At 32.2% G+C, this 26029-nt stretch overlaps 1 protein-coding gene across 2 annotated transcripts in view; it reads left to right on the forward strand.

The window, feature by feature from the left end:
• Window positions 1-26029, forward strand: part of LOC108732058 (beta-1,4-N-acetylgalactosaminyltransferase bre-4) — a 125004-nt gene that overhangs the window by 49398 nt on the left and 49577 nt on the right. The window lies entirely within an intron of this gene.

The raw sequence follows: 26029 nt of genomic DNA on the forward strand, positions 1-26029 counted from the left end.
TCCAACGGTTTTCATCGGGACGGGAAACTTTTCTCCCATTTTTCGTTTTTTTTCCTCTTCTTTTTATCCAACCGACGAAAGTCCTCGTCTTGGAGAAAATCCAGGCCCGATTGTAGTACGGTCGGCCCATTCGAACGAATCTGCTCGTTCCAATTCCCCGTTCTGCCTCGCATAATAGTTCGACTTCGTTCCGATAGAAATCAACCCGTATATATATATATATATATATATATATCGTCTAGCGAAAAATAGCCGCCAACTGCTGATAACGAGTAGTTAATTCGTCTTTGAATCTGAGTAATTCGCCAACTGTTTTCTTCTTTACCAATGCCATAAATAATGTCGACTTTTGTGCATTAGACTTATAAAATGTGTGAGTTTCTATATTAATATCATCTTTATATATTTAAAATATACACTAAAAGCTTTTTGGATTTGACGTTAAAATAACCTGAGCAAATCTTTTAAAATTATGCTAGATATGAAAGAATAATTACTGTTATTATGCCAGAATTTTAATTATCACATAATTACTTTATCCTCGCTGCGATTTGTACTTGATGATTCATTTTACATTTTCATGATTTCATAAAATGGCAAGAATATTATAGCGATGTTTCGCACGCATTCTTGCATTCATTATCAAGGAACTTCTCTAATTTAAGTTATAATTAGTACGCGACGTGTGAAACAGACGTTTCTTGTTGTGCGTGTCGTAACAAATTGAAACGCGCATCGAAGCGTTACTTGACAAAATATGCCATTGTATCGCAAGCAACGAGCGGAATATAGGTATATTTCTTTTCTCATCGCGTTGTGTTTACATTTCACGAGAACTTTACAGTTTTGCTGCACGGGTTCCGAAGTACAAACGTAGAGATTAAAGCGCGAACAAAACAACATGCCAGCATCCGCTGCTTGGTCCAGAGAGTTTTAGAATATTGTCTCTAGGTACAATTTTTTAGTATATCGCATAAACCGTTTAAAATCCTTTTTTTGCGACGATCGAAGAGACAGTGTCGATAAATTTTTTGTAGAGTGAAAATATTCGCGAAGGAATAATGTCGTTATTATACTGAACGTAACGATACGGAAAAATTTCGCATTAAATAATGACCGGAAAAGTATATAAATTATATGTATAGCACGTAATGTGCTTTAGAGAGATTTCCATCTTTTTAAGCTGTGGCTTTTAATTTAATCACGAAGTAAAAGTTACACGGTCGTTTCTTTCGAGACAATCGCGACGTGTTCCTCCGAGCGTGAAAAAATTGCGTGCACGGTTGAGTTCGTAAAGATACTTTATCTCTCTATCGCGGTCAACAATGAGTATTTTTATAATATACTTATAAGCGTTATTGCCATGCTGTAATCGTGTTAACTCCATGTCTTTTCTAACAGTAGTAACAGTATAAGTGCGATTTCGTGTCTGTATTCGATGAAATTTACGACACGCGCTATTTGCGATAAATTGCATCGCGTTACCGTAACTATCTTTTCTCTGTACGCTTCTGTTAGAATTATTAGTATTTATGAAATTGCGCTTTATATTATCGTATTGTAGTTCTTAAAAAGTCGCGTATACGTTTCAGTTGTAAGCTATTTACGAATTGCTCAATTAGATTTTGACAGATAATTATCAGCGATACAGGTCTACTCTTAATATTAAAACTTTAATTATAAGTATGACATTCTTTATTCTCAACTATATACTCTTGTTCTTTTTCTTTTAATTTTTAATTAAAAAGTAGCTGAGGCGTCAGTTCTGAATTGGTTTGAATATTAAGCCGACAGTAGTCACCTGATTTTTTTTACTCTTTAAAAATGAATTAGTGTATTATTACTAATTATATCAGTTATAAGTGTAGCACTGAAGTCATCAGCGAATATTTACTGTTTTTCAGTAATAATACACTGATTCACTTTAGAGATTATGATTTTCTGCATATTCAATCTGTAGAAAACATAACTTCTCAAAATGAATCAGTGTATTGTTACTGAAAAACAGTAAATATTCGCTGATATTACAGTTACAAGTATAGTACTGAAGTCAGTGATAATACACTGATTCACTTTTAGAGAATACGTAAACGATCATCTGATGTTTTTATACCCTAATTAAAATCACCATTATTAACAATATATTATTGTTTTCCTATTTATTATTATTGTTTGAGAAATTATGGGTATAGATTTTAATCATAATTTTTTGAAAAAAGTAAGTAGAAACGAAACAAATATTAAATGGAATAAGGCCCGATTGCACCAACGTTACTTTGACTTTAATTAAGCAAGGCTTATAACTCTCTCTGTCTCAATCTCTTTTTTGCTTTAAAACGAGACAGAGAGAGTTTTAAGTTTTGCTTAAAATCAAAGTAACGTTGGTGGAACCAGGCCTAAGCACATTAAGTAGCTTATTATGATAATATTTCTAAAAAAACAAAATTTTAATTAATATAATGCTATTTTATAGCAGTTTTCAATATAATTACATATTTAAAAGCTTATAAAAAATAATTATTGAAAAGAAAAACATATTAAACAATCCGAAAGGCTATTCGTTACCGATGTAGAAAATCTGTGGCTGATGGCGATTTAAAAGATGCGCGAAGTTAGCAGTCCCTATGCATTCGCCACGCGCAGAATACCATCGACGTAACTATATTGACGCACGTAACCCACATGCTTAGGAATTAACTTATGGAGAAACTTTGTGGTCATTTCACAGATTCTAACATGTCTTTCTAAGATAAGTTCTCCCTGACTCCGTCCCTGACTCCTTTTCTTTCCGTCCTTTTCTTGTCGAGTATCATCAGCGATGACGAACATTACCTTCCAGAATGCGGCTTCTACAAGTCACACTGTACAAATATATACATGCACAAAGCACACTCACACACATACATACATATGCGCATGCGTGTGGATATGTATGCATGTGTGTGAGTGTGCTTCGTGCATGTATATATTTGTGCACGTATGGTCTTTCAGATCTTACTCGCCTACACTCTCGCACCGATGACCAGGCACTGTAATTCATAAATAATTTATGTCGACGTTGCGCGGCGGTCACGCGATCTCCATCGTGTCATCCGCTTTTTGCTCCGAAACATTTTACCGCGACCTCTGCATTCTATCTATCGTCCCTGTTCCGAATCTATCGGAAGTGCTATTTCGGTCATCGCTGATTTACACTGCTAGTTTACGGTCACTCTGTATCAAAATACATGTGATCAATATTACTGCAGAGCCCTTTTGAGAGTCCAATATAGGTCAGTAACGAATAACCTTTCGGAACATATAGAATTAAGACGATTTACTCACGTATCAACTGGCGAAAACTGTTGTTATGTTTTCATTTTAGAATATACGACATGTACCTTGATATTTTTTAAAAATAGATATTTAATTTTTTAATTAACTATATCTTGTTTCGTCTAATTAATTCTGTGATGAATTTTTAATAAGTTTTTAATAACTGATTATAGAATTATAATATATAATTGTGTAATAATTATGTAATATATACATCTTGTTTCGTCTAATTAATTCTGTGATAAATTTTTAATAAATTACAATAACTGATTATAGAATTATAATATATAATTGTATAATAATGTGATATATACATTTTTAATTAATGTATTCTAATAGAATATTCAAGAGGAAATGAATAATATTACGCATAGCTTTGCTGAAATGTCGACCGGAGTGTCGAGTTACTTCAACTTTTCCGATATGTGCTTTGCACCATATTATTTCAATATTAATGTGTTAACCAAAATGTCCACCAACAGTCCATTCTGTTTGGACGCTACACCGACCGCGGGTTGAACAATTTCGATCTTTTGCGGACACAACGGGATACCGTCGTGTCTACTCGCATCACGACACTTGGATGATTAACCGCCGAAATACGACGAACCGTGTTCGCCATTTCATATCGACATTCGTTCGTTTGAGAATTCACTTGCGATAGCGGTCGCACATGGCTCGAGGAAAAAGGAAAGAAAAACACCGACAACAACGCTTTCGACCGGCGACCAAATTGCAGACCATCGTCGAGTCGCCGTTTATGAGGCGGTCAATGTTAATAAAAAAGGCAAAACACGAAAAGTGGTTTTTGATAACACACGTTATCGTTTAAGTACTAAAAGTAAATTGGTCGCTATTTCGTATTCGAGATAAAAGTTTCACCGATTAAGATATGCTATGTCACTAAAGTTGTTGCATTTTACTTTATATGTATAAAGTTTCTCAGAGTATGTATCCGGCGGATATGTATCCAAGTTTGCCATTGCCACATACAGTTCGAATCGAATTCGCATGCAAGTTTAAACGCGTTCCAATTAGTGCTGGTCAGAAGTTCGCTAAAACGATTTGATACACGTAAAAGAATTATTTGAATGATAAAAAAATAAAATTCAAATCCATTCTTACTAATGCGAAACGATGAATTTTTATAATCAGTTTAAAAACATTCGAAGAAGCTTAAATTTTCTTAGTACATACAGAAAAAATGATTTTGCTGAAATAAAAATTAAACTAGGAATAGATTTGAAAATAAAAATTTTGTTGAACTATCAAAATAATTGTAGAACATTCAAATTGATTGATAGAATATCAAAATTTTTAACATCATGCTCATTATGCTTGAATTTCCTATTACATAATTATTTCGTTTGATCTAATAAAATTATTTATAAAAATCAACAACAAAATAATCTACTACATAAAACTTTTAGTAAAAAATTTTTTTTTAATTATTTATATATCTAAAAATCTAGATAAATATTTCAGCAAAATCATTCTTTTTTGGTAAATTTATACTATATACTATTCATTGGTTTTGTGTCAGCCGTGTTATTTTGCATTCAATTATTTGCACTTGCTTTGCACTTGTTTATAATTTATTTCCTTTCTCTTTGTCGCGCATGTGTTTCATTTGTTCCGTAAATATTGAACATTTGTATGCTAATCGATTCAAAGTGATAGTTTAATGCTAGCTAGTTATTATCTATGTGCATTAATGCGTTCCTGACGAGGACTATGTATCACTGAATAGCAGATCTGTATTAGCATACGATTATACATACGTAATAATCCCTAGCTGTAATATTGGGTAATATTTGAAGATATTGAATAAATATTAGCGCTTAATAAATTAAATATTATTTGATATTAGAGTTCGATTATATTATTTTTTTCTTATGGAGGAAAAGAATTTGAAAGTAATTTGGTCGCGCTACTCATGTCAATTTGAAAACGAAATTCTCCATCTTTGCGGAAATACGTTAAAATATCTTCAGAAGATGAAAACTGGAAAAATAGAGGTGTGTACTTACGTTACCTTTCATACACATATCGGATTTCGATATACTACTAGTATGTAGTCAGCGTTTTTATTTGGAAGAAAAATATTTTTGCGCATAAACGATCTTTCTGAAAATAACGAGAGGAGGAAAGAGAGAGATGAGTCCTGAAAATGGCGCGGTGCACTTTTTGCAATTCTCAGGATTAACAGAGAAGCACGTAAGGGGAGATGCACGCGCGAGACAAGATATAATTTAAATTTGATTCCTCGTGCCGATAACGAACGCGGAAGTTTTTTCTTACGGAGATAAGTGACGCCCAAGAGTCATCTTCATCTTGTCTTTCGGTTCATAAGACACGACGTCCGGTACGACGCGACGTGGTGGTTATATAGACGGATTAAAGTTCGCTTTAGGGTACTCTTCGCGGGGATCATTAACGAAGATAGTCGTTAAAAGTCGACTTTCTTGAACTCCTTCGTCTCGTCGATTAATTTCCCTCAGGAGTCGAGAATAGGCCAACATGATAAAAAGGAGGCACTCTGATGACTTTGGATGGACTTCCTTGGATTCCCTCTAATTAATAATAACACTTTGCGTTCGCAAAAGCGTTATTCGATAAAAGCATTTTACTTCGCTTTGTTTTACTTCGATGAAAAGCACGCAAAAAAATAATATCTTTGCCTCTCTACTTTATATTCTTACAATGAAATTATTTCACGATTGTAAGGCAAAACGCCTTGTGAATATTTTGCTGACTTCTCCCGAACATAACTTTTTAAATTTACGTGTCTGCAAAGCGCTGTTCAGATATGGATTTACGCGATGAATGCAGATGGATGGCGAATTTTTCCAATTGCGTCGCATTCCAGATAAACGATCTAGTGGGCGAATGATAAAAATCCGCTTTCAATTGAGAAATTGAATTCCTACATGGCGGAGAGAAGAGGGAAGAACGAACTTTATAGCTGGCAATACGTGTCCTGGGAGAGAGTATTTCGAACGCACGATCTGAGGTTACATTTTACTCGTAAAAGCCAGGTAGAGGAAGCCGCACGAAACGCTCGATAACTGAAATCCAATAGAGAGAGGGAGAGGGACAGCCTCGCTTTGCGCTCGTAGCACTTTCCAAGTTGCCTCGTTAAAGTTAGCGAATTCCACCAGCCGTGAGACGGAATCCAATACGAGGGGCTGAGAAGAATACGACGAAACGATAGCTGTCGTCGCCGTACCGTAATTTCGGGTTCATTGCGCGCACCTGTGTCCCGTAGACGACAATGACGACGACAACGAATTGACTGGCGCTTCGCGGATTGTCGTCAGCCAGTGCGGAAAAATCGAAGATTGAGTTGCTTTATGTATCTGGGGAGATGGTCCACAATGTCAGACATTGCTTCGAAATTGTCGCTATTTTTCATGATTGAAAGATTTATGCAGTGATTTCTCTAAACAATACTGCGAAATAAATCAATGATTTTATCCGATTGTCCATCTTTCTTTGGAGTCAAACTTATTTTTTGTTTATCAAAGTCTTTGAAAGAACTTCTGGAATAATGATTTAATCTTGTGAGAATATGAAATTGAACAGTGACAGTTTTATTTTAGGATGAAAATTTTAGGATGAATAGTTTTAATAAATTAAAGCTTAGAGAAGGGAATTGAATTGTAATAATAATTATTTCTTAATTTATTTTAAACGAACTTAAATAGGATATCAATTTCAGAGTTTATCATTGAGATATAAAATATTACTCGAGGTTATATTCATTGAGATATATAATATTAGAATTATTAGACTGAGAGAGATCCATTAAGTTTTTTAAAAGACAATTACAATTCGCCCACAGGTTACTCACTTTGATCTTACAATGTACGAAGTTCGTAAAGCGCATTAGAGGGTTAATTAGATATTTAGTACAATGATGGCGGGTGCCGATGACATTCCGTAATATCGAATATAATATGTAGAATATTTAATCTTTTTGCATTTCTTTTATAACAGCCTATGATATAAATTATGTTATATGAAAGAATCATTGCACAACGCAAAATTTGATCAGACGGTTTCAATCTCGGTTTCAATTGATTTTCTGAAAGCGTTAGAAATTATAGAATAGATATAAGCGAACAATTCGATTTGATGAAAATGAGTATTGATAGACTATGATGTACTTTTTACCATCACTGTGCTTTCTATTTCGAGACAATCGACAACTGAAATCGAACAGGATTATTTGTAGAATTTTCAAGTTTTTCTTCTCAATCATCCAAGCTGTAGAATTCTTTTCGAAAGCTTGGAGAGGAGAGAATAACAATGAAAGCAATATCATAGTTTTGATACTTTATGTTCAAAACAAATATACTGGTATTTTCAATTTTAACAGTTATAAATTTAACAGTTATAAATTGTTTTAAAAAATATTTGTATTAAGATATTAAAAAATTTGAAACTATATATTATATATATTTTTTTGTAAGATATTAGGAGTTTATAAAATTGTCAAAATAATATATTAAATCACATTTTTTTAAATTTAATATATTTTACATAAAATACATATTGTACATACATTGTTATTGTTAACCTAACAGTTTATTTTAAATTTAAACAGGTAGTAATTGAAAGCAAGAACGGAATGAATTCATAATTTGTAAGATTCTTAAAATACAACTTTATATTCAAAGTCTACTTGAAAGCAAATTACGGGCTTGCACCACTTTCACCATAATAATTCAACAATTGTGTCTTGAGCAATTATACCGCAATAGGGGATACCAGTTCTTACGTAAGGAATAATACAGCTTCTCTCTCTCATTGGTTCCGATTCTTTGAAGAATCTCGAGGGAACATCTCGAAGCATCTTGTCTGTAATGGAATTATACATCCCAAGCTTGTATGTGAGCATCTGAATAACTGCAAGTTCCTCTGCATTATCTTCAACTCTGTCGTCACCTCAAAGAAGCTCGGAGAGTCTTCCGTTGAGGTTAACGCTGGATCCAATTTCGCTTCCCTGGAGAAATACTGTTTCTCTACATCGGTGGTAAAGGAAATATCGTTACGACGTATATACGGATATGTATCGTTTTATCGTTTCTCTCTTTCGATTCTGTTATCTCGTAAGATCTATGCAGCTCGGATATGCGATGTTCAGAAATAATATACCAATGATGCTTTTATAATCTATTTCAAGTAAATTTTTCTGTTTAGGAATTTAAGTGATTAAAACTTTGATTTTTTAAATATAATAGAGTATAATATATTTTTCAGTAAAATAATAATAAAAAACAATGAAATTATTTTTAAAACTTTTTTAGTTTTTATTACCTATGGTAATTCACTAGTTACTTTTATCGTTACTTTATTTCTATTTACATAAAAATTTTAATCATAACTAGAGCGTATATACATTTATCAGTTTTTGAGTTTATTCCTCTATTAAAAAATAGAATTCTGATCTCTTTTGTGTATTTATCGCGGGAATTTATCTAATTACACATATAATAGCGTTTTTCATTAGTAGAACTAGTGCACATTCAGTGCACTTTAAAGCTGCTGTACCATCGACGTATAAATATGTATGGTTAATAAAAATATAGAAACGAGTTAAACCGCGAAATCCTCGTTTTATTATGCTATTTGATAAAATATACTTTGTCAATTGAGATATCACATTTACAGTTGTGTACAACGGCTTTAATGTGCACTGAATGCGCACAAGTTCTGCCAATGAAAAATGCTATAATATTCTATTAGTGTCAAGAAAAGAAAGTAACGAAAAAGAAACGATTCGTTATATTTTGAAAAACCGTAACGGTAACGAGTTATTTTTGCAAATCTATAACGAGTAATGATAACGAGTTACTTTTTAGGAAAAAAAACGATAACGAGTTATTTATTTTTACGAGATAATGTTGCCAACCCTGGTTAAATTATGTACAATTCCATAAAATTAACTCGATAGTTTGTTTAATTTAAAATATAAAAGTATGTAAAATTTATAGCTATTGTAATATACAGGAAACAGTTTTTATCGCATCCGAGACATAGGATGTTGACTTACGCTCTAATAACTGTTACACTTGCGCGATCAATGGCGATTTATTTTTACTTCACTGTTTTATTAGTTGCTACGCATTTATCACAAAATATATGCATATACATCTGAATACATACAAGACCTGTTATCTTCGCATCTTTAGATTTGACATGTAAATTTATTCGGACTACATGAACGAACTAAATCGAAATAGAAATCTAGATTTTTTTTCTTTAACTAGGTATCTAGCAGAACAGATCTACAGTTATGGAGGCGATTATTTTCTGGAGTATATAACGCCGTGAGTCCATGGATACGGCAAAAATATTTGACCTAGTGCAATGAACTATCGCGTTTCTTCTTACGGCAAGCGAGCGAATATATCGTAGCAATCAAGATCCGATCGAATTGACGTTCGTTTCACGGCACATTTCTTGCTTGCAAAGTGCAAGGTTCATCCGTTCTCACTTTTTTCACGATTTTTTTCAAAATCGTCTGTCATTGCAATAAATCGGATGATATGGCGTTCTCTCTTTCTCTACTTGAAATATAATGCTGCTATCTTTTCTCTAAATGAATTGTAATCTCTTTCTTAAATAAAAAATGTGAGATCATTACTTCGACTTGAGCTTTTAAACGAAAAGAAATACATAATATATATTTACAGTCTGCAAGTGTATAAAACAATACTATTAAAACTAACTATTGCTAACTATTAAAAAGATACTTTTATGTAAATTGAAGGAAAAAATTTGTATATAATGTTAGATATGTAATTTATAATTGTAGAGATAAAAATGGAATATATTTATTTTCATATTAGGAAAACCAGAAAGAATGCGGTTAAAACGCAGACACATGACACAATATGTATATTGCTCCGTCACTAACGAAATAAATTAATTACGACAAATATACGAAGAAATATAGAAATAAATGCGAAATCGGTCCGCGTGTTTGAATCTGCGCTTGTTTTATACTGGAGAAACCATTGTACTGGAAATCAATCTCGCAATAAACGCATATGCGACCAATTATCGTTGGAGAGTTAATAGCATGAAATTTTCAATTACATCGAAATACTTCAACCGCGGGAAACAGAGCGGTGTTTGAAATTGCAGCATTCCACGTAAAGTGGATTCTTATTCGCGATTATTATCACAGGAATTATTGGAATTTTGGTATACGATAGAATTTTACGATGGAGCAATGTCGAGCATTTGTTTGTCAAAAAGCCTCAATTCCAGAAAATCTAGTCCGGAAAACCAAAAGAACTTGCTGGATCATGCATAGAGTAAGATTGTCGAAATCGCACCATTTTTCACTTGAAGGCTCGTAACTCAGAAATTAGAATATTTTTGAATATGAAGAATATTTTTAAGTTTTTACATCACGATAAACTGCACTCTTTTCCTTTTCTTATGTAATTTGTTCATAATTTTTTTTGCGTTATTATAACGTTAAAAATGAGGATTTTTTCAGTATGGTGCGATTTTGGCAACGAGGAAATTCGTTGCCTAAATCGCACCATACCAATATTCCTCGTTTAAAACATTATAATAATGCAAACAATTTAAAAATTACATAAGAAAAGGAAAAAAATTGTATTTTATTATGCTGTTAAAATCTTAAGAATATATTTTTCATAATTTTTGAATCACATGATAATTTCAAGAAGTAATTTAAGGAGTTTTCTATGTGAAATAAAATAACATGCGATTTAAAAGGTTTGATTGTGATGCGATTTAGGAAATTACATCATGGTGCGATTTAGAAAACTAGAGCATTTAATAATTTTTATTTATTTAACCTATAAAAAAATGTAAAAAACAAACTTTAATATTATTAATTTAATTTTAATAATATATTCTAATCGAGACGTCGAGTGGCTTGCTTTTCGGTACGATTGACTCGCGATCTGTAGATCCAGGTTCAATGGTACCTGCGCCCACATGCGCATTTTTCGCGTTTAAAGAGCTGAAAATGATTTCATCTAGTGATTAAGAGATCTTTAATCACCAGCGCTGTTCAGATCCGGCGTTAAACTCTAGGTCCTATATATTAGGTATAGTGGATATATGTACACTTACCAACACGCATGGCAAGCGTGTTCCTTCCAAAGACCATGTATAATGGGAAAAGCTTAGAAGAGGCCGATATTCAGAAATGGATAAAATCAGGCTAAATATTTTTATCACGACAAATGATCAAGATTTAACTTATATTTTCTGTAATTCTGAAATACGTTGAAAATTGTCACGAGTATAACGGGGTAGCGTTGCAGTATCATGTAGTTCTTAAATAACCCGTAAAAAAGTATATAAATGTGTGTGTGTGTGTGTGTGTGTGTGTGTGTGTGTGTGTAATAATTGAATTTTTAAGTGAAGTAATGCGATTTACGAACTGATGCGATTTCAGCAACTTTACCCTATTTGCGCTCATATAAGCAAAACTTTTTTTTACATCATGAAATTATTTGATATATACAATTTTGATAGAGTTTGGTGATCTAATCTCATTATTTAAGTTTAAACTGAATAATTTAAGTAAGCTACATTTCATTTTATTTTGACTTTAACCGCAAACTCATCTTATTAAGATTAAATTCATCTTATTAAGATTACAAACTCTTCTAGAAAGATAAATTATGGCTTCCGGTTTCTATAGCTCTATGAAAATATTGACCCTTTATCCGACGTAAAATATATAGCCAGGATGACGTCTTGTATGTTTTGATTCAAAATGGGTTTTGCGATGCGATTTGAAATTTTCACATTCGTCGCCGCGTAAGCGTTTATTGCGACGTCGGTTATAAATCTCGAGTGATTTATCAATGACGTTTTTTTTTATACGTATCACGAAACATTTTGTAGCGGAAACTACTATTTTTTTCATAGTGACAGTTGTGAGCGATCGAGATGTTCATGGTTGCAGTGCGTCATCCAATTCTAAGTCTGAATGAAGTATTCTTGAAATATTATAAAAGTTTGCTGATAAGCATTATCGTATCATCTGGTATAAAAAAATAATATTTTTATTTTAATATTCATTTGAATACAAATTCTTAAGAAAAGAACTCACTTTTCTAAACCAGTATCATTAGAAACAATTTCATTATTTGAGATATTATTTTATCCATTACATCTTGGTGCTTTACTATTTAACATTTTATTTTTTGAATTTATTATTATTTTCAGTATCTGAGAGAGTTTACATTAAATTGGCATTGTATTCTGATAGACTTTAGGTCAATACATTAAACTTCACAGTGTACTCGCGAACTCCAGGCGCAATTAGGATTTTGCCGACGTCTAATTGCAATAGTCCCAAACACGTTACAGTCGGAACGAACTTCAGCAAGAAGCTTTATTGCGATTCCCGCAATTTCCGCACCCACGGAAACTTGACTCTGCCAATTTTGTTTGGACGAAAAGATTTTCGATTAAGTAGTAAGCACTGACGTGGTCATGTCAAGCGTGCTTATAGCTTTTCGAGAGTGACAGTACCTGTTTAGCCGAAAGTAAATATCACAGGGAGACATTCCCATCGGGAAGGACATTCTAAGTCGGAAAATATTGTCGCGTTGGAAGTCAAATATTTTTTTTTTAGTTTTATAACAGAATTGGTTTTATTCAAAGAGAGTTGCAAAGAGTATATATATTTTTTACATTTATAAAATATCTATACTATTTCTTTTACATTTTTATTATTTTATTCTTTTAAATCCACATGTGTACATGTATTGTAATTTAATAGCAAGAGCATATTTTTCTTCCGCGAGAAATGAAAAAAATTAATTTTTGAGGAATTTCTTTTGTAAATATGATGGTTAAGAAAATAAATTAACGGATCCGAAAAATATGTAAAAACGAAGAAACCGTCTACAATTAGCAAGTCAATAATTTTCATGGAAAACTAATGTAACTTGTAATAGTAAAAATCGCGAAAACGCAACTCTATATTAGTCTCGTCGATGTGTCCTCGATGGTGCAATGTATGTATCACTGAATATTCATGATATACATATACCTGCTATCTGTTCGTTGCTTTCGTCAACAACGGGTGTATCGGGTCGTTCTGCGGCTTTGTCCACGATGAAGTATTGTGATTCCAGCTGGCACTGCGCCGCCGATGGCGACGTCATTTGGAAAATTTGAAATTTGAATGAGCCGACGTTATCTTCCATGGAAATATCGTTCGGTCCGTCGCGTTCAAGCGATTCTACCTCATGAATGCCTAGTAACAGGACGGTCCTCATGACCAGTACAATCACTGATACAAAAAAAAATGGAGGAAATGCAAACGAATAATAAAGCAATCTTATCTTTATAAATATCACGATATTTTAATTTTAGTTTAAATATAGTTGGTTTTATTCAAAACGACATTGAATAATAAAACGTTTACAATTATAAGAATTTTACATCTATCACACACAAAGAATGATTTTTATTTATAATAATATTTTAATAACGTTTTAGTTTAGAGCAACTTTTTATGTGAATATTGAGATGAAGCAAAATAATTTTTTTTTAACAAGAATATAAGTATTGTATTAAATTAATTATTGCTAAAAATCTGTTTGAAGTAACAGAGACATAGGATTTTATATTTCAAAGTTGATTTGCCAAGACCTTCGGTTTTTTCGGAATAATCTCATTATATCTACGAAATTTTCATTGCACACTCTTTGCAATTAGTGATCGCTTGCCTCTGTGCCACAGAATAATGTACGTGAAACATGCAAATGTGATTTTCATGTGAGTATTACCTAAGTGCGAAAGATTATTAATAGCGGTGCCTGGCCGAGAATTGGTTGCAACGTGTTCGCGAGATACGACAATGCGAAACTTCGTTCTCAGAATACTGATGCGGCACAATTTCCAACACATAGCTTCCAATTTTCATCGGCTATGCTCTGATTGGCCTCTCCTCCGCGTCACGTCGCGATTTAATCATTTATTCTGCGATTTCCAGAAACTGGTTTGTAGTTTTAACGTTAACGGTTGAAAGTAAAATAGCAATATATACAGACAAAAGAACGTAAAAATCGATCACTGTTTTTCTCGAAAATATAGTAAAGTAGTAAATTTTCCAAATTAATACCGTAAAACAAGAAGTTTTTTTTTTAGTGAAGATGTAATACGAGAATAAGTTTTTAGTGAAAGAAAATCAAAGTTGTATTATAATAATATAATTTTTAATTTACATAATATGTAATTTTTTTCTATAAATTATTAGAAAATTATTTCTTTAACTTTTCTTTTTGGAAGAGAAATGAACTTAAAAGTAGAGGTGCTTTGATATATTATTGTGATTCGTAGAAATTGTATTCTTTAACACAAAGCGAACGTAATGTAGAGGTCAGGATGGAAGGTCGATATGATGATTAGGACGAGAGCCGGCCGCAGATTTTATTCAATTATTATCATCAGCGAGAATTGAGATTAATTGCTCACTTAGGGTCGACACGCGCGAAGAAGATAAATCTATCGTTGAGTGCACATCTTAAATCCAATTTAACGGACATTCCAACGAGTAAGGCCGTTATAAAATTTAATTTTTTAAAATGCTTATTTTATATAGGATGCCCCAAATATTGACTTTCATTTTAACATTTAGTAATAAGTATAGAAAAAGATGGTATTAAAGCACCCCAGTTACTTTGCACTATAACTTATTTAATAATCAACATTTAAGTTTAAAACTTGACAATTACATTTGTTAAAATGTTGTTGAATCGATTCTGGACTCAAAGTTACGAAATATTTATTACTTAGGACACTATTAATAAAAATGTGGCGACATTGCATAATGACTCAAAGAAAAATAAGGGTGCTAATGTGGCCTTCCATAAAAATAGCCTTAAAAAATTAAGGCTGCTCTCAGTACTAAAAATAGTACACGTAATATAAACTATAAATTAACAGTAGGGCTACAATCGATTAATTATTTTGATATGAAAACCTCAAAAAAGAGGCCGTGAATTGGCCAACATTTTGTCGTGTACTCTTTACTCTGATTTAGTGTTACGAGCACTGGAACCTAATAGCGCGCAATTTGAGACTTTAAATTAGGGCTCTAATTTTATTTCGTTTTTCGAAGATACGTGTAAACGTAAAACGTTTATCCGTTTATATTCGCTTTCAAAAAAACGTTTACTTGAAGGTAAACGTTTACACGTTTAATTAGCATATCCGTTTATAAAAGAAACATTTTTCCGAATATACGTGTTTTATTATACATTTAAACGAAAATACATTTACGTGTATATTTAACATATCTATGAAAAACATCTTTTCGAATATTTTAACGTTTTTTAATAAAATTAAAAATCGAATTTTTTGCATTTTTTCAATTCGTCACACTCCTTAATAAAGGGATAAACGTTTATAAAAAGGTGAAAACATTCGGAAAAACGATTCTAATAAACGGATATGCTAATTATACGTGTAAACGTGTTTTCGCTTAAACGTATAATAGTTAATTACACGTATATTCGGAAAAACGTTTTTAATAAACGGATATACTAATTATACGTGTAAACGTATTTTCGTTTAAACATATAAAAGCGAACTCTACTTTAAATGTTCTAACGAGGTTATCCCCATTTCATTCTTAAATTTTGGAATTCAGGACCTTATTGGGTATCGCAGTTCAACTTCTCTACTCTTTTACTCACGCCACTAACATGCATCTAGTGCGTATGGAAGGGATTTTGCGTGCTATTTTTTTTTCATTCGAGGTTCGCTATTACGAGGTTCCAGTGTATATCAAAATTTTTTTGTATTTCAATCATATGAAAGTTTAATGTCGTTTAAAGATCCTAAGTAACGTGTGTTTTATCCTAAATTAATTTTTAAGGAGCTATTCTTTTTTGAGAAAGTAAGTAAGCTCGAATATATTCGAGCTTATTTACTTTCTCTATCTTTTCGCTTAGACATAATTAAATTTAAATTTTATCAATGTTTCTGTATTAGATCTCCTATTTTCATAAAAGTGGACCTCAGGATGTTTAACGAAAAACATTGCAGAGTGTGTTGTTTTTCGTTAAAAATCTTTGCTTTTATCATTTTAAAATGATTTTAAGAAGTATCTGTATAAAGATATCTAGGAAGCGCAAAAGAATTATTCGTTATAAACATTCACGAGGACAGAAGTAAGAGTATTGTTAGGAAAATATGTTCATGAAAAGAAACTTTTGAATCTGATAATATCTTAATAATCAATCAAAATTGTTTATGAATTTAACCTTTCGTTGTCACTGGGGATGTAGAGGACTCTAAAAAAGTGCGAAGCTTTATATTTCTAAAGTCTTTTTTTAAAACAGGACTTAAACTACCATTTATTCGAAGTTAAAAATACCCTTTTTATGCCGGATATTGTTCCTTGGACAGTCTTTGCGACTTTTTAAAATATGTTAACATTAAAAAAGTAACTGCATTTCCATATTATACAATGATTAAAGTATGTTCAGTAATTTTTGTGATTTTAAAAAATGAAAGCTGTAAACGGCAATTAATTAAAATGTTGGAGTCATTTTGCCCCCTATGTGACCAATATAAAATTCTCAGGGGTGTGACCACGAAGGGTGAAGCTATTTGGACTATATATATGGAAAGTCTAAATAAAAGAAACCAGATTTTGTAAAAATAAAGGAGGAAGGACCACTTTATCATCATATTTATATAGTCACGTCATAATATTTCTTCATTTAAACGATTTTTTAAACTGTCATCATTTTAAGTATATTTTATATGTATAAACATAGATTAATAAATTATTATTTGGCTTGATAAGAATAAAAAATTAAATAAACAATAAAAAGTTACACAAAAGACAAAATACCTATATACCACTTTTATTTTTATATATAAAACAAACTTAACTTTTTTAACTTAAAGTTTCAAATATGGAGAAATCGATTTCAAATTAATCAATCCTGTTATCGAATTTGTGGAGAAGAAGGGGAGGGGAAGGGATACCTTATATAGGATTCACTGTGTGTTGTGATCGATCCGCGTAAATCTCGCGGCTAATAATAGATGATAGCGTGGGCTGTCGCGGCCGACATTAATCATCGGAAATGGCTAGTAAGCTGGTAAAGTCGGGCGTGTAAAAAAGGGCGATGACAGCTCGTACACGCGATGCTTTCGTTTGCTAGGAGAAGCGTTTTAAGGCTTTCAAAACGCTTCCTATCATGCTTTATCTTTTTGGTATTAATAGCTATATGATTGGTCGAATAATGCGGTAGTATCGAAATAAAACCGCAAATTTCTTCCGAAGCTTGCTGTGACTAAGAGTTTCTTTCACCAATCTCTGGTTAAGTTAATCGATGATTAGTTCGCGGAAGTGTCAATAGCAATTTAATGTATCAGAATTTTCTCTTCTTAGACAAACTGTATTTAATTCTCACATTGGCAATCGTGATTATTGAGTTAACCATCAATTAGCGTTAATCGGAGTTAGTGAAACAGGCTCAAGGATTTACCTTGCTAGTCAGTTCCGTCTCTATATAATATAATCGATGTCAAAACAATTGAGACGTTTTTTACTTAGTAAGTGACCTGAATTTATTCCTCTGTGATCGATACGTGACGATAACTGTTAAATTTAATGTATTCGTCAAAACGTCAAGATTATTAAAGTAATAATGCCTTTTTAATGATTTTTTTTTACTATCCGAAATATATTAATATACCAGAAACTTCCGAATTTTACGAAAACGAGCGGAAATCTTATAGTAATTGTATCAAAATTCCATAAGCGACATTCTAACTTTGCACGAATCGCCAAGAGTACGAGCTTTTTTTTTACCTAAAATTACATTATCTTTCTCTTTGTACACGTCCTAGATTTAATGCAGTCAACCCCGGTAGCTTCAATTAAGTCGAAACACTGGGACAACTCGGAGACTCTTCTCAGATCTGACTCGTGAATTCTCTTCTAGCTCGAACGCAATTCCAGACAAGTTTCTGATAACGACCCACGCAGGAAAAGGTTGTGCGCTATGCCAGAAAGGATGTCGTGCATTTTAATTCGAAATTCTTCAAACCTTATGGCCTTCCGGCCTCGTTTCTACCCTTCAGGGAAAAGTTTACGAAACAGGTTCCGATGCAGCGCTCAAATGCATGAACTGGATAAATATTCTGAGAACGTTGGAAATAATTGAATTTTGAAAAAGATAGAATGAAGCTTTCTTGAAACAGAAAACTGTGAGGCAAAAATGAAATATTGCAATAAAAGCAAATATTTTCTTTCCATGAAATAATATTTTTTTCAACGAATCTATTATGAATATGTAACGAAAAGATTTAATTTTTTAATTTAAAAAAACATAATTTCGACGTCTTATTAAAGAAAATCTTTTTTGTTTCTTTTAAAATCTAATTTTTAACGTGAGAAATTTTTTTAGTAACAAATAATGTCGATATTTAACTTTTTTACATTGTTTAGAGTATGGATTTTTTTCCATCTTATTTTTAAACTAAATATCAACAATTTTATTCCTTAAAGAATAATTAAATAATACAAAGAATTATTATATTATAGTTTTTATCGGTCTTAAAACTAGATTTTTTTTCCTCAAGCGTTTTGAGTATTCTCGAGGATCTGTCTCTTTCGTGTCGTCTATCCTCCTAATACATTCTACTTTAACCCTTTAAGCTTAATTCTTTCGCAGGATTTACTTTGGAACGTACGGTACTTTCCGCTTCTGGCGTTCGTTCTAATTTGGTCCCCACCCCCAAACTTCTCTTCGTCTCGTATTCTTTGTTCTTTTTTCCTCTCCATCTCGATCCTCCATTTCGCTCCGCGTATTCTTCGGGAAAGTTTTTCGCGCCAGCGGTGTTTAATCTCCGCGAGCGAGAAAAGCTCTCGAAGAGCGAGAATTCTCTCTTCCCTTTCTTACGAGCTTTTTTTTTGAGCTCTTATCGAAACCCCGGTGCGAAAATAGCCGCTTTGCTCTGGCGAATTCAGCGAGGGGGTTATCTTCAGCTCTTAGCAGGTTTTTTCTTTTTCTTTCTGTTGTATCGGTCTTCACGGTATCGGTCGTCGAAGTTAATTTCGTGAGATACAGCGATAGGTATATACGGTAGCCGACGGAAATAAGCGAGATTCCCCGTTAACGTGCGCCTGACATTAAATTCGCTGGCTATAACGGTATTACTCAAACCCAATTACACCAGCCACACGGTGTTAATTGGCATTTGCAATTTAACATCTGCATTCGTGCCAATATTTCTGACCAAGTTTCGAGCCAGTTTTTAACTCGACGAGAAATTTCTCATGAGCGAATGATTTTTCAAAATGAAATATATTCCACCTTGTTACGTCAGTTATTAGAGCGTTAACATTTTCATATTTTTTGCAATAATAATTGTCATCTAGATATCAATTGCTGTTCATTTATGTTACGTTATATTTTTGTTACACATAGTCAAAAGTGGAAATATTTTTCTTCTTGTATTGTAGAAGAGAAGTGTCGTGCTAGATTCGTGAATTTAGTACGCCATATTTCAATTTTAATTTTTAGTATAAAAAATACGGAATTTTTTTTATTTTGATAAGGAACTGTATATAGAACTATGAAAAGTGCTACTTTATGTGTTAATTTATGTGGACTTGTGAAGTTAGCACGACATTCTATTAATATAAAAAAATAATGACAATTTCAGTAGCACTTTTTTTTGTTTTAAAGTTTCTTATAAAAATAAAGAGTTCTGTATTTTTTATATTAAACAACCAAAATTGAAAATGTAGTAACTGAAATTCTGTTTAAAAATGACTGTAAAATGTACAGCATAGAATTCTGCTAGAATTAACGAAAAATGTTGCCAGAGTTGCGAAAAATTATTAGCACGACACTTTTTTCCAAATGCCGTGATGTCTTCTACATTTAAAGTCTATTAAAAATTGTTGGAAATTTGTTTTCAAATTACGTAGGTACTCGAGCAGTACTAATGGAAACTGCGTTACAATTATGTTATGTTTTCACGCGTTAAATATTTTTTCAGAGATGTACCAAGGATAGCTTAGCACTGGAACGTAACGAGACAAAGAATTCATAATTTTATGTCACCTGAATTTTGTAGAGAAATTCACAATACAATGATTCCTCAATTATCAAAATTTTTATTAAGTATTCTTTGCATTTATTTATTTAGTTTAATTTGCCCCATTTTTTCAATTTTAATTTTCCATATGCGCAGATAATGGAATATGTACTGCTCAACGTTTTATTTATAAATTTTCTGCGAGATATTTACATTATTGCAGTTCGCATAGTTAAAGCTTTTACTGAATATATTTCCTTATTTAAATTTATTTCACCATCTAGCAAACCGGAACAAAAAAACTCTCTACATCGATTGCATTTGTAACGTAACATTTACATTTGCGCGCAGATATTTTCCTACAGCAGCATAAAAATGCGAAATATTCTATAGAAATTTTATTCAGAAATTTTATTTTGCGCAGAAATTTACATTGTTAGGATGAACTCAAATTATAACGATTTTCATTGCGTGTTTTTTATTTATCTAATTATTTCGCTGCTTAGCAAGTCGGATTAACGAAAACAAAAAAAACGATGACCTTTTATTTTCGCGAGGAATAAGGATAATGGACGTAACATAATACACAATGATAGTAATACAACGTAATAAAGAAACAAAATGTAATAACGTAATGATATATAGTTATGAATTTACATTATTCCATATATTTTACTGTATATAGGTATAGAATGGACGGTTTCACTAAAGTATCTAAAAATTTAACCAGATGCAGATCTGTGAAAATAATTTTGTTGAACCATTAAAATAATTATGTAGTACGCTGAAACTAGTTATTAAAATGTCAAATCTTTTTATAGCATTGCTCATCATGCTTAAGACTGTTAAAAGATTGGTTGAATATAACATTTTTAATTGGTTGCAGCAGTTTTGATTGCGTTAGCCTATCGAAATTCTATATTGACATTGCGGATAGGCTAACGCAGCCAAAAATTGGCTGCTGCAACCAAAAATTGGCTGTTATACCATATTTTATCATCTAATTTGCTGCAGCAGCCAATCTTTTCTTTCAGTGTTCGTAATTATTTTGATGGTCTAATAAAATTACTTTTAGATCCGTGTCTATATAAATTTTTAGATACTTCAGCAAAATGTTCTTTTCGTGTACAGACGAATTAAACGAATTCTACTTGGTTTACATGCTCTGCATATAACTCATCTGTGGTCTCTCATTATGTAATTAACTAATCAATACGATCTATCTATTTTTGGGATAGATTTGTTAAAGATTACGTCGTACACGTGAGACAGAAACGAGTCCTTGTAACATATTCTATATCGGCTCTTACTTCCTCGCGATTTTTTTGTGATACGCCTTGATTCATATTTCTTTATAAGCCGAGCTCGTTGCGCAACCATGCAACCGAAACCGGTTTGTAGAAAGGAAGTCGAACTTTATAACGAAGAAATATCGTAACGAATCACGCAAAACAGTTCCCTTCTCGCGTTGTTACCCGAGACCAGCTTCTAATTGCCGCTAAATGCTCCCACGATACTTACCGACTTAATTATGCAAATTCTGCATATTTGCCGCAAGAGCTCAGAGAATACAGTATCCTTCAATCATGGAATTAACTTGCGTCCAATCCCAGTTATAATTCTAGTTAATCCGTTAATAAATTCACAAAATGATTATGTACGTGCATTTTAGTCGATTATATTTCAGAGACAGCACGAAATTGAAATAATCTCGTTAAATGTTAGATTTTAATGAGTTTTTTCAATTTATATGTATGGTATATCGGTTTTAAACATGTATTAATGCTAATTTATATTTTAATATCTTAATATCCGCATTTAACATTGTGTTAACTTCTGTATATCGTTTTAAATATAATATAAAATCAGGATAATTTCGTTAAAACATTAGATATCAATTTTAAATACATGTCGCGTTTGTCATTAATATATATGGATAGTTAACATTTTAATTAATATTCTCATTTAAGCATTTTATATTCTATAGATCTTAGCATTTAATAGCGAATTTTTCTCAAAACTATACACGTTTAACATGCAGAATTCTTAATTTCGCGAGGAGAATCAAGAGTTCTATTCTCTTTAGTATTATCGCAAGGCCATTATGATCGCTACGAGTCGTTTTTCACGATCCCAATTAACGATCGGTACAATTACATCAGGTACAATGACAGCCTGTTAACGCTCGACGATAACCAACATTGCTTTTAATACCCCGATACAAAAGACGCTCGTAAAAAAGCGAATCTGATGTAAAAGCCGTTTGTAAAGCGCGATATCCGCGAATATATTGCCGTGAAACTTGAAAGTATTTATTGACAGGATTCATTTGATCAGAAAGTTTTTACTGAAACTTTATACAATATAAAACTAAACTCTCTTTCATTTTAGCGCAAACCATTTTTAAACGGTTTTGAGATTGAAACTCGTAAATCTCGGTATTCTTCGATGTTTATTTTGAACTTGCTGTTATAGAAAAATTTAAAATAAGATGTCGACTTTTAGCTAAAAATAGGGTATTACTATGGAGATAGGAATAGCTATAAGTTATAAATTTTAAATTAGATCATAGGTATATAAAAATAGGTTTTCTTCCTGCAAAATGTGATAATTTTAATTTATGGTTTAAATTTATTTATAACGCCCTATTTAAACTATTTTTGAAGCAAATTTATTAGATAATTCGGTCTAATTTACGTAATATTAAATCATATTTTATTCATCAATTGACAATTATCAGACTTTAGATGCGCACAAATTGTGTAAACAATTTTAATGTATTTGATTTTACTAAAGATAAATCTTTTCTCTGTAAAGTAGGAATTTTAATTATAAGAAAGAATGATAGAACTATAAAATATGTATACATATATAAAATAGTTCTGTCATTCTTTCTTATAATTAAAATTCCTACTTTAGAAAAAATTTATCTTTATTGAAATTAAATATATTAAGATTGTTATACAATTTGTGCGCATATATGTACGATATATATGTATATTCGATACTTGATCGAAAAACTGATAATTTTATCACGAAGCTATTTTGACATTTCAGAAAGTCTTTTCTCGCGAAGTTTCACGAAATGTAGAAAAGTAACAATCGGATTGGCGAGCATGAAGTTTGAAGTTGGTGCTTGCGAAATATTTTTGATATATTAAATTTCAGCGATCGTGGAGAACCGTCAGAACATCTCAGAGCTTTCATCGATGGTATATTATGACCGTCGAACGGTTATAGTCTTCGAAGTGCTTCTCACGAATCACATTTCGTTGCGCTTTATTCTTCAGGAGAGACGCGGCTCCTTTCGTGCAATGCACTTTACCACGGCTACATTTTCTCGCGTTGAGCTGTGATAGTTTCCGCGACCGTATCGAAATTCCAATTCCGATATAGGTATCAGAAAGGTGTAGCGTTTCAAGTGTGGGATTTCTTGCTATGGAATATTCAATTTTTACGTTAGATCAAATCTGATTCTCTTTAAATTTAAATTTTAAATCACGTATAAAAGAGAAATAATATTTATATTATATAATATTATTCATATTTTTAAATTAATATTACCATATTTATAAAACAATAATTATTTATAAAATAGTAATGTATACGTTGTGTATGTGCTATTTAAAAATTGTAATTTGTATCTATTATATTCATATCTTACTTACATGTGGTTGTCGTATAATTATTAGTTATATAAAGAAAAATCCACTTCGTCTTTGGACAAGAAATTCAGTGAATTACTAACTTCAGAAAATATTCCAGACTTTTATGTTCTTTTATAAAATGTAGGTACAGTTCGCCTATTCATAATAGGGTAAATGAATATTCTCCCATGAATTCGCTCGCGCTGTTGTTCCTCTCGTAGTCCGTTTTATTTCGACTTGCTGACAACCGATCGTCGTCTCGTGAATCTCTGAATGGAATGCCTTCTAACTGCCGGCAACTCGCTTTCATTCATTCGCGCCGGCGGGATTCGTGAATGAACGGTCGATTCACGCTCGAATGTATCTCGACGTCGGATCATTGCTTCGCAACGTGCTTTCTCGTGTTCGTAGAAACACTGGTGAAACGCGCTTCTGCGCCAAATATATTTTGGGCACGAAACAAAGCCCGTCTGTTTCCCGTAATCGATTATTGCCACTTCGTTCACTCTTAGACATGCGATCAGATTGTTTCTCAAATTTACCTAAATTCAATAATAAATTTATTAAATAATTATCTTACTTAATTAAAAATGATTGTTTATCTTGCAACCAGTAGTTTCAAATAGCTGAAATTCTTTCTCTTATAATTCGTTACTTTTATTTTAAAAATTGTCGAGTTTTCGAAGTTATAGACTTCTATGATCTATTAAAATTTTTTATATGTCAGATATGTTAAATATAATAATCATATAGGACATTTATATTGGGTTCATAAATGTAACATGTATAGATATAGAAAACACGTAGTAGAGAAGGAATACTCTAAAATAATCAGAGCTTCTCTCCTCATGTACTTGATACAAAAGTAATTTTAACCTGGGCATGCGAGTTATTTTAATTGCAACCGGATTTATCAGTGGTCATTAGATACTTTTGTTCGGTGGAAGCGAGAAGAGAAAGATGATCGTACACACGTACATTCGCTGGGGAAATGAAAAGGATTAACGAAAAACGGAGAAATAAGGAGTCGCTTCACTGGCAGTCGGCCATGCTTTATGTTCCTATTGTGTGTACCCCTCGAGATCGATTGGATTGATTATTAACCCTGGTGGGTGAGCTCACCAATATCGAGAGGCAATCCAGGAAAATCGATTTATGAGGAAAATCACGACCATTGTTCTCGCGTCAACCAGTGGGTTGCTCACTTAACGAACTCTTCAATTATGCGGTAGACCGATCTCGTTAATGAACAGATCTCGATGCTGCGTCGCGTCGGACATTTCGATTGAATATTCCGATGCTTGGGGATCAGTCATGGACTCGTATGTTATACATATACATTATATACAATTAGAAGGACAGCTCCAATTCGAATGACATTATCATTGCGAGATATACCAATTATCATTTTATATATTACTGTTTAATGAAATTGGAAATTCGTCAGGAAATGTTACTCTTACATTACAATATACTTTAATTATAAAAGTTAATAAAAAAAGTTGAAATTTTTAATTCTTATGAAGAGATATATATATGAGTATACATTAAATCTGAATGTAATATTCCAAACGCACTTCCTGGGGAATTTCCGACTTCATTTTATAGTAATGTTATAATCGAAATATAGCTCTCTCGCAGCCGAGAGGGTAACCATTAGCTGAAATATTGTCCCACAGATTACATGATTTCATCTGATTACAAATAATTTTTTCCACTACATATGAAGTAATTTGATAAAATATATACAATTTTATTTAATGTTATACAATGATTTCTCGTGGTTGCATATGTTATAATTATCGGATTATACACAGAAATTTCATATGAATTTTATACTCTCTAAATCTGAATCAGTGGATAATCAGTGCCAAGTATGTTACTGGTAATCAGTGAACTAAACGTGAAATTCCTAACCTAGCTAATCTTTATTATGTGGTCTAACTAACTTTGTTTTAGTGCTTAAATTCAATGAATAT

Source organism: Mycetomoellerius zeteki, unplaced genomic scaffold (genome assembly GCF_001594055.1).
Source record: "Mycetomoellerius zeteki isolate Tzet28-1 unplaced genomic scaffold, Tzet1.0 scaffold145, whole genome shotgun sequence".
Classification (NCBI taxonomy): Eukaryota; Metazoa; Arthropoda; class Insecta; order Hymenoptera; family Formicidae; genus Mycetomoellerius; species Mycetomoellerius zeteki.